The sequence below is a fragment of the Rhipicephalus sanguineus genome, unplaced genomic scaffold, assembly GCF_013339695.2.
Source record: "Rhipicephalus sanguineus isolate Rsan-2018 unplaced genomic scaffold, BIME_Rsan_1.4 Seq271, whole genome shotgun sequence".
In the NCBI taxonomy this organism is placed as follows: Eukaryota; Metazoa; Arthropoda; class Arachnida; order Ixodida; family Ixodidae; genus Rhipicephalus; species Rhipicephalus sanguineus.
The window spans coordinates 402,501-418,034 of record NW_023614913.1 but is presented as its reverse complement, the minus strand read 5'-3'; the positions used below and the strand labels follow the sequence as shown (position 1 = coordinate 418,034).

General features: G+C 46.5%; 1 pseudogene; it reads left to right on the top strand.

Moving 5' to 3' along the window:
- LOC119376902 (dual oxidase maturation factor 1-like) overlaps window positions 1-15,534 on the top strand; it is a 46,789-nt pseudogene that overhangs the window by 11,555 nt on the left and 19,700 nt on the right.

The window sequence follows — 15,534 nt, the reverse complement described above, 5'->3', positions numbered from 1 at the left end:
ATGCGGAAAGGGTGCCACAACAGCTCACAAAAGAAGCAAGGCAAGCAAGAAGACAGACTCAAAGTGAAGAAATTAATTTGGAAACGATTACCAAGCTCGTAGCTACTAAATAAACTGTTGAAATGTGTTTGTGGCAAAAGATGTTCGCTCTTCAGCTGTTTTCTTACTTTAAACTCGATGATCTCAGCACCATGTTTATTATTACTTAGGTATCATTATTTCCTCTGTATTCCAAGATAACCACTTGAATATTTTCCCTTATATTCTGCATAAGTGCATAGAACTACTCTACCACAATTGAAATCAAGCACTTCAAAGCATTTGTGTTAAAATTTTCGAAAGATGCAAATTAACTCAAAAATTCGGACCTAGCGGTAAAAAAAAACTTTGAGGACGCTTGAGCTTCGCCTTCATGAGTAGAACGCGATAGCGTAATCGGGCCCGTGCGCCAGAAACACTTCCTTATCAATGGCTAGCCTGGGGTGCTATGCAGGATGGCCCGAGCTTCTCGGGCACACGAGTTTGCTCCGAGCTCGCGTTACGGCGGTCATGACAGGAAGACAGTGCGGTGCACGCGAAAACAACGTTGAGAAAAACGGCTGCAAGAACGAGCATGGCGTCACAAGCGCATGTGGGGCACTTACGGCGGTTTTCAAAGAACACCGCGTGCCAACGCGTCAGCGCCGCCACTCAGTCAACATTTCAACAGTGCAGCGACGTCAGCGTGATGGTCGCCCCATCTTTTTGCCAACTGATCATCGCGCCTCCCACGGGCGTGTTAGTGGGCGTTTGTCCTCTTTCGGAATATTCTTTCGTTCCACCTGCAGCATGGAAATTTCCACTCTCGAAGGCAACAAGGGCGCACACGCGGCACACTGGTGCAGCTCGTTTCGCTTCTCTGGAATATTACAGATAATAAATGGACAGGTTACTGCTATACTTACATTACACGTCTGAAGATTCTTCTGTAGTAACGAATCGGTAGAAACAATGTCTCCACAAACAAGTAAATAGTAGCATTTCTCGCCCCAAATCTCACCAGGGGCGCTTGCTTCATGGCTGTGAGTGGTACGCCGTTAGAGCGGTGAAATTGAATGTGAGAGATCGTAGCCACATGATGATATAACCTTTAGTTTCTTCGTGGGTGTGTGCATAGTCTGTGCGGTTAAGCTCATAGATGAATCGTGCTGCTCGCTGGTGTTGCGGCGCGAGCACTGCTCTTCGGCAAAAGCAAACGTGGTGGGCGGGCCCGCTCTTCGCCGCGGGCGTCTGTCAATCAAATTGATTGACGCGCGAACTCGGCCACAAAATCGTTGATTCTGAAAAGGCCCCAGTTCAACTCGTGACTGTCACAGAGCCGGTGTGCCTGTCAAGTGTTTCATGCAGTGGACGCTACTCAGCAGCTTCTTTGCATAGAAAATAATTTGGTACGCTTGCACTACTTGTGCAAGGCTGGGGCCATCGGAGGAACTTGTGGTCACCTAGCTTCTTTCAGCTTTTTACGTGGCTCGTCTACTCAGTATGCTTGGTCTGCTTAGGAGTAATGACCTTGCCAGTTCGGTTTCAATATTGGTGCCATTGATTAGGTAGGTCTTAACTAACGTGACATTGAATAGTCCTCTCCTAATTGTTGATGCTTCAATTACTACGACATTAATTACTCAGGTTTAATTCGCAACGTTCTGAATAGTACAGAGGTAATTAGCATGCTCATAATTGGTACGATCCAAATTAAGACGATCTCGAAAATGTCATGATTATCTTAGTATTAATTACACACACCTAATTAGCGTCGTGTTAATTAGCATTAACTGTTAACGTTTTATTACCACGACATTAATTACTCAGGTTTAATTCGCAAGGTCCTGAATAGTACAGAGGTAATTAGAATAATCATAATTAGTACGATCGTAACTAGCACGGTTTTAATTAGCATCGCCTTAATTAACATTAATTGTTAATGTTTTAATTACCACGACATTCATTACTCAGGACTAATTCGCAAGGCCCAATAGTACAGAGATAATTAACATAATCCTAATGAGCACCCCACTAATTAACACAATCTTGGTTAGTAGGTCTTGATTATCTTGGTTTTATTTACACGCTCCTAATTTGCGTCGTGTTCATTAGCATGAGCCTAATTAGCTTGTGCTTAGCTTTACACGGCTTCAATAGCATGGTCTTAGTAAGATGTGGCTTAGTTAGCTTGGCCTTAGCATGATTTGGCTTAATCAGCTTCGACATAGCATGCCTTGACTTAGCTATACTCGGGGACAACATTTTGTGGCAATGAAGGGAAAGCTACGGGGGCGGAGCGTCTGCATATGTACTGCTGCGCGAAGTAATCCGGTTTGGCGCGCGTCTCGTACGCCGCGGAAAGTGATGGCTAGCGTTTCATTTAGACGCAACGCTGCTTAGCGTCTAAAGGGGTATTCAGACGGGGGAGAAATGCTCGGGGGATAAAGGCGGAGCCTAGTGACGTCAGCTCGCGAGGAGAATCTCACAAATGTCCCCCACTCACCACGGACGGGGCGAACGAGGGGGAGACCAGTGTTACCCGACTACTCCGTGGCTTGTACCACCCGGTCACCAGCTGCTGACGACGATGACCCCAGCTACAGATGACCCCACTGCCGCTCTGTGCAGGGGCAAGTGCAACATGTGGCCAAACAAGATCCCGAAATTCCGCCACATCCCCCACTGCCGGGGGATCGTTTGTCCTGTCGGGGAAAAGGTCCCCGTCTCCTCCGAGGAGCCGCGGGGGGGGGGGGGGGGGTCACACCCACTCGCTAATCCGTGACGTCGCGGTCATGTGATCCGCAATCCCCCGTCTCCTCCGAGCATTTCTCCCCCGTCTGAATACCCCTTAAGGAACGGGTAAAAGGCGCGAATTTTTCAAGCACGCAAAAACGCAAACTGACAACGTATTAAGTAAAAGAAATACAAATATCTCGCTTGTGTGCGCTGCGTTTCCGTCTCGAAAGCTACATGTACAAAATGAAGGAGTATTTTATATATCTTACGCAGAAAAAAATCACAGCATATCCACGGAGTGAATGATGATGAGTGGGCGAAGCTGCAGAGGTTCATCGGTAAACCGTGAATCTTCCGTGAATTCTGCCCAGTACATCATCACCGACGTGAGATCGGGCGCGTTTATACTAAAGGTTTGATGAGTTATGACGACTTGCAGCGCACTTTAATTTTACATGTACGCTGTGAATTTTCATTGTTAGAAAACCATTGCTTAGAAAACATCTGGCGTCTTTCGTTAAGCAGCTGGCGTCTTTCGTTTTGCTTTAGAAAACATCTGGCGTTGTTTCGTTTTGCTTTTAAAAACATCTGGCGTCTTTCGTGGGTTTATTTCATCAATCAACGGCGTTTTGAACAAAATTTTTATTGTTTAATCACGCACAGGAGAAATCTCACCAGGCACTACCTTGGAGGTAAAGAATGGCTGCTAATGGGAATGAGAAACAGAAGAAGTCGGCTTTTAGCTAACGCTGCGAATTTTTTATTGTTCAACAACGCACAGGAGAAATCTCCCACCGGCACCACCTTGCAGGTCAAAGCGTAAGACTGGTTACATACTACGCTGCGAGGGACGAACGGGTGCCGCTATAAGGAGCTTCGCCCCTAAAGCTTTCCCTTCATTGCACAGAAAGTTGTCCCCGAGTATAGGTATACCGCCCAGCCAATTAGCTAATCAGCCGGGCGCGCGTGCTCTGGGAGCGAGCAGACGATGAAGAGAAAGAAGAGGGCGCGTGCCCGCCGAGCAACGCGCTAGAACGTACAGCCCGACCGTGGTGATTATACACGGGACCTCGGCAATTAACTCCAGCCGCGGCGCTGTAAAGCGCTCGGTCGGAACTAATCTCAGAGGTCACGGTGCTGATATTCTAAAGGATGCTTAGTGCAGACATGAAACGCTGGAAAATTGTATTCAAACCGCCCGCGCACACATAAAAAAATATAGTTAGTATAGCTTTCTGCTACTTTTTTTGAATGGGTGCACTTCTGCACTCAGCGGAACGACAAACAATGATAGACGGTGCCTGTAGTTTGACGACAGAACCCAACCTTTCGACCGCCCTTGACGTGACGCCGCGCTCCATCGTAACCATGATGGAACGGAGCGCGTGCTGAGGGATGGATTTCACCTACTCCTACTATTAGCTCGTTCAAAAGGGGGTGGTCGCCAGAGCTCGGAAAGATCCCGAGTTTCGCCAAACTCGGGCCATCCTGCATAGCACCCCTGATTTCGGTTCACGGTGCATGCCTCAACCATGCCGTAAGGAAACGAACGACCTGCGCGCGTAACATTGGCCGTTTCAAAGTATCCTAGAATGCCTACGGCTAGAATAGCAGTTGAGTGTCCACTACGCCATAATTCTTCCTATTGCGAATCAGTGAAGGACCCACTCCGCGTCCGTAAGGCAACACGCCAACCTACGCAGCTGGTTCTTTGTTGATGCTTTTGCAGCTGATGATGGTTAAATATGTATGAGCGCTTTGTATTGGGTGGACCTTTAAAACACGCACTCGTGTCGCAATTCACATGTTTTGACGCCTGGCGCGATTCTATGCTCCTGCCACGCAATAATACATGCGTTAAAGGGACACTAAAGGCAAATATTAAGTCGACGTTGAATTGTTGAAATAGCGGTTCAGAAACCTCGTAGTGCTACTTTTTTACCAAGGAAGTGCCTATTTTTAAATAAAATCACGTTTTAGTGGCCCGCATCGCGTTAACGCACTTGAAATCACCCGCCTGAAAGCAGTCTTTCGGTCGTCACTGTTGCAGTGCCCAACGTTGCCCGCCTTCACTTCGCGGCGGCGTGCACTGGCGGCGTGCACCATTCGGGCCTCCGGCAACATCACATGCATGCGTTATTTGTCGAACTTTTGTCAGAGCGACTTTCACGAGCGTGCAAAACACACGCTGCAGTTCGCGATAACGAAACCACCACTGAGACGCGACCGCGTGAGGGAAGCAGGGCGCCGGGCGAAGCGCAGTTCGGCGAAAACGGAACTTTTGAACCACGCGCGCCGTTCCCTATGGCAACGCCAAAGAGGTTCTTTTGTAGAGTTAGCTACACTTGCCTAGCCGGGGCCGATTTTCGCGTGGATCGTCATGAGTCGTGCCGCGCATGCGCGAGGATCAGTGATGTCACACAGCTGGCTCACCGGAGCCAGCATCTCATGCGCTCTCTGCCACCGCCGCGCGCGGCTCGCCGCTGCTTGTCTGCGCGTTCGGGAGGAGTGGCGTCGTAGCCGCGGCAGACAAACTGGCACCGGCGCGCGCGCAGACTCCGCCACCGCCGGTCTGCGCTTTCCAGAGGAGTGACGTCGTAGCTTTGGCAGACGTATTGGTGCCAGCATGCGTGCAGCTGTTCGCCTTCGCTGTGCAGTCACCGTCTGACGCTGCTCTGGGGCAGCTTGATAGCGCCTCTGACTGGGGTTTGCAGGTGGGTAACGCCATGGAGAAGGAGAGCGCAAATGCTGCTCGACGGCGCAGAAGAGCCGAGAAGCTTATCTAATCGGATCCCGAAGTAGTTGCCTGGCAATTAGCGGTTCAGCGTACGAACAGTGAACCGAAGAAGGCTAATAATCCTAGACAATCTGGAAAGCTAAGAATAATCAGCTGAACCTTTGCTAACGCTACATATATCCGGGCATAGCCGAGCTAAGCCACTGCAAATTTTTTTCCATGAATCAAACAGAAACGAAAAAGCAGCATTTTATTACGTCTCTTGATGCACGGAAGGTTCTTTTTTATTGCAGCTAGTTTGATTACTAGTGATTAATTGGAGTCGGACTCTCTCACGTGATCGGGATCACTTCCAAAATGTCCCACTCGTGGCGCTCATCGTGGTGATACATTTAGCTTAATTTCTCGGTAAGTAGGGCACTGCTGTTAATAATATTAGCCGTTTTAGACGTTGTCATACATTGAGCTTCAATCTGACATAACTTGTTATTTGCCTTAGTGTCCCTTTAAGAGGAATCCTTCCACTACATGACATTCTTATACTGTTTTTTTTCCGAAGCACCTTCAAGGCAATACCGTGCTCGGTGGTAGAACACCTGCTTGGCACGCAGACGGCCTGCGTTCGATACGCGCTCGAGCCCAAAATTTTTATTATCTATTTATTCGCCTGTGTCTCGATTTTTCGGTCACGGACAAGATGATGATTTTTCGCACACAACCACGACACCGACGCCGGAATTTCTGCGGTACGAGCTGTATAAGGCTATCGCGTTAAAATTCTATAGTAAATAGCAGAAAATTTAATGGATCAATGTGCAATTAAAAAAACGCCAAATTGGGGATCAAATGATATATTTATTATGTAGAGACCCCTTTTAGTACTGAGAAAAAACGGTTTCCCCAACAGGATAAAAAATGCGTGGGACGTAAAGGGCTTACCCTGTGCCCTTCGGGAAACGTATGAGCGAAGAAGACGAAAGCAAGGAGCACTGTAAGCGCCGGCGCTTACAGTCCTTCCTGTCTACGCTGTTCTTCATCTTCTTGGCGCCAATACGTTGGCATCAGTAATGCATGCTCAAACTAAAAGCTTTGGTACGTGAAAAAAAAAGTTGTTCATTTGTAACGCGTTTTACCGACGTTCTAATTGCAGTGAAGTTGATTCATTTTCGCGAAATTAAAACCGATTTCTTGAAACAGCACGGTTTTGGCTGCAACAATGTCTATTATGATGGTGCGGTACGTTTTCTTGGGCGGTTACTGCAAGCTGGGGCAATCGGAGATCTCTGTTCTGCACCGTTCATCTTGTGCCCGTTCTGGCGGCGCATGACATTTGGCCGAAGCCGGGAAAAAGCCACGTCTATGAGGGGCGTAGCCATTTCTTTTTTTTTTTTTGTTGGCTTGATCTTTTATTTTTGGCGACGACATAGTCATAACGAGCATGTCGTCTGCTACAAACGAATGGAGCGCGAGACCGTTCGCACGCGTTCTCTCGAGCGAACAAGCGGCTTCGCACGACATGATGCGGCAGTTGAGGCTGCCGCAACAGCTGATTTGAGAAAATGGCGCTTGCGACGGGTGCTTCTCTTGCTGCATTTCTCGAAGCAGAGGCAGAGTGGTTGGAGGTGCGATATGCGTTTGAAGACATGAGCGAGTGCGGCGTCGCTTTCGGTTCTCGATATGAACTGTGCGTACGAAACGAACGGGCCTGCCACTGTGCTGTGGTCTACGCGCAGGGACTTTTTCGTTAAAAAGTGCTACCAGCTACTGCCACATGTCGTCCCGGTCCTCACTCGTGCACGATGACCCCAGCGGGCACGACGGCGTCGCGATCTGTGGGTGTTCTTTCATAAAAGCCAGCAGAAGCTCCCTTTGACGATCCGACACACGGGGGCCGAGGCAGATGTTGCGTTGGGACGACATTTGAAAAACTGCGCCAACCGCTACTTCCCTCTCTTTTTTTTTTTTTCACGTGCGCGACACCACATAGAGGACCACGTTAGAAAAACTAACAATAATAAATATCAGTGCTCAAACCTATTGCTGTTCCAGAACCTGTTGAGCTTGAGAAGAAAAAAACAATATCTTTTCGTATAGCAACTGTATTTATTAGAAGGCGAGGAACAACCTCTTTTTGAAGTATACGGTCCCATTTCCGAGGACAAACGATGCGCGTCTACTTCCGGAAAGCTCGCCGCTGACAATTGGCTGCCGTCTTCCTCTCGGCGGGAGTGAGCTGCGGACCGCCCACGTTTGTGGCGTAACACCTCCAGAACGAACGCGGAACGAACGGAGATCTCCGATTGCCCCACTAGAATCTCGTGCTTCATTGCGGGGTTGCAAATTGGGCTATTGCTATGCGTCCCTATGGTGGCGCTAGTGCGACAACGCGGTGAGCGCGCAAAACTTTGGCAGCAAAGCGCCTACGACAATCATAATAAAGGACTGCGCGAGCGAACGAGGACACAAGAAGAAGTCAAGGCACTACAAACGCCTAATGAAGAAACGCGTTTAATGATTCAGACATGACATATCGATAATAGAGCGCTTGCGTGAGTCAACCGTCGATTAACTTGCATAAAGAATAAATCGAATGCCTTACCAGTTATCTTTCACGTAGACCCCCTACGCGTGCCGGATTGATATGTTCGCCTATTGCCTAAGCATGCGCAGATAATATTTGGTGCCTTCTTTCTTTTCCGCCGTTGTGCGCTTTTGCAGCTCGTATTCGGCGTTTATGGTGCGTTGACCTCTTTCTTGTGTCCGTGTCTTTAAGAATGTACACTTACCAACTAGCTCAGTTCCCTGTTATTGTAAAACTATCATAAGTGTCTCAAACATACGTTTTTTCACATGTCCCAAGGCTATCTGAAAGGCTATGAGACATAAAATTATCGTGTCGCGACCTGTCTTCAAGCTACTCTAACCCTGACGATAGTGCGCATGGCGAAGTTACCTAGCGTTCCCCTACAATATTTTGCATGGCTCATCATTTCAGGTGCAGATTTTCACATTGTTCTTCCAAAGTAGTCATTTTTGAATGACTATGCTTCAAGGTATCATTATCTTCTCTCTGCTTTTAAAATTTGATATGCGAAGGCAGTCCCCGTGCCGTTTAGTGAGCTGTACCACTCGCTCATGCACGTCGTTTTTGTGGATGAAAAAAATTGTGGCACTTGCGCACTAGTAGGCCGAAGACTGAAGAAACAGTGAACGTGGTGGGTTTCCTGTCCTTCTTTCCCTCCGCCTCACCTTGACTTCTTTTCCCTACCCCTTGCTGTATTATACAAGACTACGCTATGCTTCGCCCCCTCACTTCCCTTGCCCACTTCTTCCTATATTAATTACACATGGCTACGCTATGCTTCACCCCCTCCCTCCCTCCTTTCCCTCCTCTTTACACCCACGCCATTACTCCTCACATCACTTCCCTTTCCCGCCTTTTGCTGTACTATACGAGGCTATGCTATGCTTTACTCAATCCCTCCTTTTTTCTCTCCTCGTCACCCTCACTTTCCTATCCCACCCTCTTCCTATACGATACTGTGGATGGCTATGCCCTGCTTCCCCCTTTCCTCTCCTACATATCCTCACATCACTACTCTACACCCTCACTATGCAGGGTTATGCTTCACCCTCTCCCCTACTGCTTTCCCTTCTCTTCGCCCTCACATAATTCCTCCTCCCTCTCACTTCCCTTTCCAGCCCCTCGCTATACTATAATACAAAAGGCTATGCTATGTTTACCTTCTCCACTCTGTATTTCACTCCTCCTACCCTTACGTCCCTTTCTCATCCCCTTGCTATACTAAAGTATGGATGGTGGGGCTATGCTCTCCCCTTCTTTCCCTCCTCCTCACCCTCACTTCCCTCTCGCAGCACCTTGCTATAATATACGATACTCTTCGCTTTGCGTGCCTTGTCATAGGTAGGCTGAGCTCCCCCTATCAATATGGCTCCTTCTCACTCAACCAGTTAATGCGGGCCGACAACGGATTTTTGCCAAGCTTAAACAGCTCCGCTGTTAAACACTTCTCTTTGCCACCCATTGCTGTACTATACTGTACATGGCCGTGCTATGCTCTATCCTCTCACCTCCTCCTCAACCTAATGTCGTCTTCCTCACCCTGACCTCAATTTCTCACCCCCTTGCTAAACTATACCATACGATGCTATGTAATGATTTACCATCTCCCCTCCTCTTTTCATTCCTACTCACCCTCACTTGCCTTTCCGATCGCCTTGCTATACTACGCTATGCATGGCTATGCTATGCCAGGAGCTGCTTGGCACATACCCGCTTTCAGTGGCGTATGCCCACCCGAGATTGTGCCAACGTCAGGCACGTACTCTTCCATTTAAATGGCGGATCTTCAGCGGGTCCGGATGGCATAAAAAACAATCTTTTGCGAAGCCTGGACGGTGACACCACAGAAATATTTACGGCCAAAATTAAGTCACTGGAGATCCGACACGGTCCCACCGGAAGTGGCGGGAGGCCAAGGTGACGTTTATACCGAAACCCGGCAAACCATTAACAAGAGAGAACCTGAGGCCCATGTCACTTACATCATGTATGGGCAAGGTAGTCGAACACGCAATTCATAACACGATAGTCAAGCGTATAGAAAACAAGGAGCTTTCCAGGCACCATCTCATACGTCTTCGAAAGGCATTATACAACCATGATGCCATGCTCATGATCAAGCGTACTATCATTGAAGACACTAGCAGGCACGTAAAGGGCATCCTAGGTATGCATCTACGAAAGCATTTGATACGGTGGCACATAATCATGTACTAAATAAAATCTCAACCTGGAACCTGGGAAGCAATTTTTACAATTATGTGAGGTCCTCTATAGCTAATCGGACGGCCAGGGTCAAACTCGGCACAGTCACAGGCGGTCCATACAACTTAGGCGACACAGGCACCCCACAAGGGTCGGTACTGTCCCCACTACTCTCTTTAACATTGCCATGCACAGGCTCTAGGAGGAATTAGCCAAAATCCCGAGCTTGGGGCACGCCATATACGCTGACGATATTACAGTGTGGTTGCCCAGGGGGTCGCTAGCAGCATTGGAGCAGACACTACAGACAGCCATTGACACAAACAGAAACCTTCCTTAAGGGCACCGGACTCAGGCTATATCCCAGTAAAATCTGAGCTGCTGCTCTTTAGACAGGGCAGACAGGGTGTTAGGAACTTTGCGCCTTTAGAAACATAGAGTTTCCTACAATACTTACTAGAGGGAACTCTGGCGCTAGGGTCTATGGGAGCTGCAATGCATGGCGCTTCAGCCAGCATGGGAATGATGGGGAGTACGCGGATTTGTCTAAACTTCGTTCTTTCGGCTCCGTTTGGATCGGCGTCGCCTGTCCGCTTTGTTGTAAAACGAAGTTTAGCAAGAGTCAGCCGTTACACTTCACCACTTTAACCTTTTAGGCTCACCAATTAAATCCGATCACGAAGTTCACAACGGTCCATTCTTTTATCCAAAATAAAACCAAAACGCAACAATAAACAAGCCACAAGTGCGTTCGAAGCCCGCAAGCACGAAGACTAGGCAAATCCGTGTACTACCCATCATTCCCATGGTGGCTGAAGGATCGCAGCGCAGTGTCCCCTCTAGTTAACTTTAGGAAACTATGTTTAGAAACCCTGTCAATTAAAATCACAGGCAACACAGGACGGGTCATACCGAAAGTAGCCACAATTAAAATTCTGGGTCTTTTCATTCACGCATGGAGCTGTAATGCTGCGGGCCCTAAACCGTCTCACGGGGCAGGTCAACAGTATTTAAAGGCTCCTCAACAGGGCCTGAATCGAAATGACGGTATCAAGGGGGACACTCTCATCGGAGAATACCAGGCCTTCTTCCTCAGTCATGTCACGTACATTGCATCATACCTGAACTGGCGAAAAAGAGAGAAGGCTAAGCGAGACACACGTATACGCTCCGCACTCAAAAGGGCTCTGGGGCTTCCGCACGGAGCGAGTACCGAACTCCTCAACAAGTTATGAGTTCATAACACTATAGATTAGCTCAATGAGGCCCATTCGACGTCACAAATTGCCCGACTATCCAACACTAAGGCAGGGCTTAAAATTCTAGATGAAGTCCTAATACTGCCTCGAGGAGGAGACGCCGCCATGTTTAAGCTACCGAAGGAGGTGCAGACACAATTAATTGTGGACCCCATACCTAGAAATATTCATCCTGCCCTCAACAGGCGCAGAAGAGACACCAGGGCCAAATGCGTTCTGGGTAACTGTACCAACAACATAGCTCAGCTCTTTTTGTCGATATAACTAGTTATGGATTGGGCAACCGCTACGAAATTGTCGTGGTCGATCAGACCGGCAAAATATTAAGCACGGCATTACTAAAGACGAGCTCAATTTATGCCGCCGAAGAAGGAATTACAATGAAAATGCAATTACAATGAGGAGAAGCTCCACGATTTTTTCCGATTCCCGAAGCCATTAGGAACTACTGAGCCGGTTTCGTATCGATAGAAACACACAAGTTACTTGAAAACACTCTCAATGCTCATCACAGCGAGAAACTTGATAGCACACACCTAGTCTCGTTTCCGGTTCATCATGGCCACTCGGTCAGCCCCAATGGCTGCAATCCTAACGAGCAAGCTCACTCTGCTGTGCGAAATCTCACATGCCGCGCACCAGATCAAGAATTCCTCCAGGATGACATCGACTCCTACAAGACCCTCTTAGCATGTTTCATGAGATCACCTCACACTATAGGGACGGTAGGAGATTCTTTCCTGCCCCTATCAGAAGCTTACCCGAGCTCTGGCAGTCATATTAGGATTGATTCAATCCAAACCCTATCCCGTCGCCTTTGTGCTTAGCAAAAGTGACGGGGATTTTCCCGCGGAGTGTAAACGTCCTGGACACACTCCGTGTCTATTTGATTATATATTGTCACGGGGATGACGAATACACGAGAGAGAGACAGAAGTGAGTATATTCACAATATTTACAAGCAACCGTGCTTGCTTGCTTGCTTGCTTGCTTGCTTTTACCTATGTACTGGCTCTTACCCACTATGGGGGATTGGCCAAGAAGCCGGCTGTTATTGTAAATGAAAAACAAGCTCTAATCAGGGTAAAAGGAAACGTGATTAAAAAAAATAAATATTGAAATTTTTGATACGCAGCAAAATTTAAAGAGAAAAAGGGAAAAATTGATAGGATTTTTGAATTATACAATATTATACATAATACATGATTCTTGATAACGAAATGCTGAATTTAAGCTTGCTTTGGAAGAGAGCTGATCAATGACTTAACAAGGTAATCTCATTTTATCACCTAAGAATTCGCAGAGGGCCCCGCAAACGTTGCTCTCGCTAAATTCCAATGAAGCAGCCCCAAAGGAGAGAATATGGGGAGTAGAGTAGAGTAGAGTAGAACCTGGAATCTGTGGCTCATACCCACACTGGGGGATTGGCCAAGAACCCGTTAGTTTTTAAGGTAGGTCACCACCTTCAAAAACGCATTTTTTGAAAAAAAATTGCTTTTTTGGGATTTAATATTTTAGAGACTCCTGTCTATTCAAGGATATTTATCAAAAATAATTATGTATTTATCTTGAGCCGTTCGAAAGTTATGACCATTTTTCCAACCCCTCCTAGACGCATCCGAAACCCAAACTGAAGGTTTCCGGTTCCACAACACCTGCCATCTCGTCATACATGTGTTTTTGTATATATATTACGTAATGCTAAGTTGTCCAAGTACGTTCCAAAGCTTGTGGAACACGTTGTTTTCGATTTATTTTAAAATTTCCACTACAAGGCTGCGGCACTCTGTTGTTTAAGTTGCGCGCGTTTTCGCTCGGCTGTCTCTGCTTGTTTGTATGCCGTTTCGAGCTCTTGGACTTAGTTCTGGCTTTTCAAAGAGGAAGTTATAGTACTTCCTCAAATATGGCGAAGTATAGGGACAAAAAAGAAGCGTCAACGCAAATTAGGTAATCAATATACCAAGCGTGGACCCACTGTGGAGCACGTGGGTGAGAGTCAGCTGAAGACGCGAAACGAGCTAGGAAAAAAATACATGCTTCCGCTCGCCCAAAAGGAGATTGTGCCACTTCAAAGGAAGTCCCGAGCTAAGAGCCTGGTGAATTTCAGGCATATCTAATGTTTCTTTGCTATATGGACATTTGGTTCAAATCTTTAAAGCAATTTTTCTCAAAACGTGATTTTTTGCATGCTACAGTTACGCGAACAGCGATAACTTTCTTTCCAATAAGTATTTTTACATAAAAGTTTCCGTGCTGTTTCTTATATGTAGAACTGTGCATTCAAGCAGCATGATTAAAAACTAGCGGTAACTTTTTGTACTATAGCCAATTGCGCGCAAAAGAAACCTTCCAAATATTAGCTTTTTAAGTATTTTTATGATAACACGCCTCAGCTTAGAGATATGGTGATCGTGGAGGTTAGATGCACAGGATATTGTCCTCACTACGTACCTGCCAAGTGGCGTTTGAATCGCACCAACAGTTTTTAGTTATGACTGTTGGCGCAACATGCATATTTTGGCACATTTTGGTTTTTGTAATTTTATTTTTTTACATTTTCGACAATTTCGTCATTTTAAAGTTTAAGTTTGCCTAAGCCCAACAAGCCGAAACTATAGTTATAACTTTTGGACTAAAATTGCAAAATTTTTTCTCGAAGATGGTGACCTACCTTAAAGGCAAATTGAAATTGAATTTCAAATTTTGTTTAATAAATACGAAAGAAGTATAAATGAATTAGAATTAAATTCTACTAGTAATAATATTATAGAATTGAATTGAATCAATAAAACCGCTAATGTGGGGGGGAAAAGGAAAATATAAATAATAATTTGGAAAGGTAAATACTAGGTGCAGCATGATGATGATGATGATGATGACCTCTTACTAGTGGCGCTTACCCACAAATGGGGATGGGCCAAGAACCGGGCGGCAGGATTTTGAGTGCAGCATTTCGCGCCGCATTTCAGCTTCTTTGTCTCTTCGTCTCCATGTCGTGCTCATGCACAATGCCTCGTAACAATATGGTCTGATCAACTCCTGACCGTCCGGAGGGCTCTCGCTATCGGGAAAGCCTTTGGCCTACCGGTGCCTATGTGGGCGGAACCATCGATTAGCCTGGAGGCTTTGCCCTCGGGCCGTAGTTTCTCTGGACCATAATAAAGTTTTTGTCATTCCACGCCACGCGGAGTTTTGCCAAGTTTAAGCAGGTCTGCTTTTAGAAAATGATTTGTTTACCTGGGTCATGAGCGATACATGACACTTTGTCTAAAGTCAGTTAGTAGGTTTTGGCTTTGTTTGTATCTCTCTAGCGTCAAAGCAAGGTTAGCCAAACAGTACGCTTGTAAATGTCGCAGTGCACTTTGGGCAAGGGAAATATGGCAAAGGAGATTTTTTTAGTGTACAAGAAGTATTTATTACACGCCTGCACAGAAGGGAAGTGAAGCTGCAGTGAAAGTGCCGTTGAGTTATGAGCACGGAAGGATGAAATCGATGTTTCGAATTCTGAAAGCTTCTGAATTTGTAGAGCACAAATAATATACTGCGAAGGAACAAGAATAACTACGACCACGATGCATTAAATTCTATTTACGGATTTACAGTCAACGTATAATGAAAAGGAGATCTATGTATGTACTGCGTAATTAAAAATGCATCGCGACATACTTGCATGATGTGGTATGTTGGCAGTCACAAGTTGGTATTCTCATCTATTTGATGTCTTGTTGAAAAGGTAACGTAAACTTTTGAGCAATAATTCCCACCTCATCATTATTCACGTCTTTCAGTATGACGCTTCTGCTCATTCGCTATGGAGGTACTGTGTATATGAGGGACTTCACTGAAGCTGCAAATTGCATCTTTCTTGTTTTCTCTTCTCCCAGCTTCACTACGGACCAAATTCAAGTACTGTTTTCCTGGTTGCCTTTAGGATAGTTGCACGCGTTTATAAACTAAACTGAGGGTTTTGGTCATTGCGCTATTTGTACTTC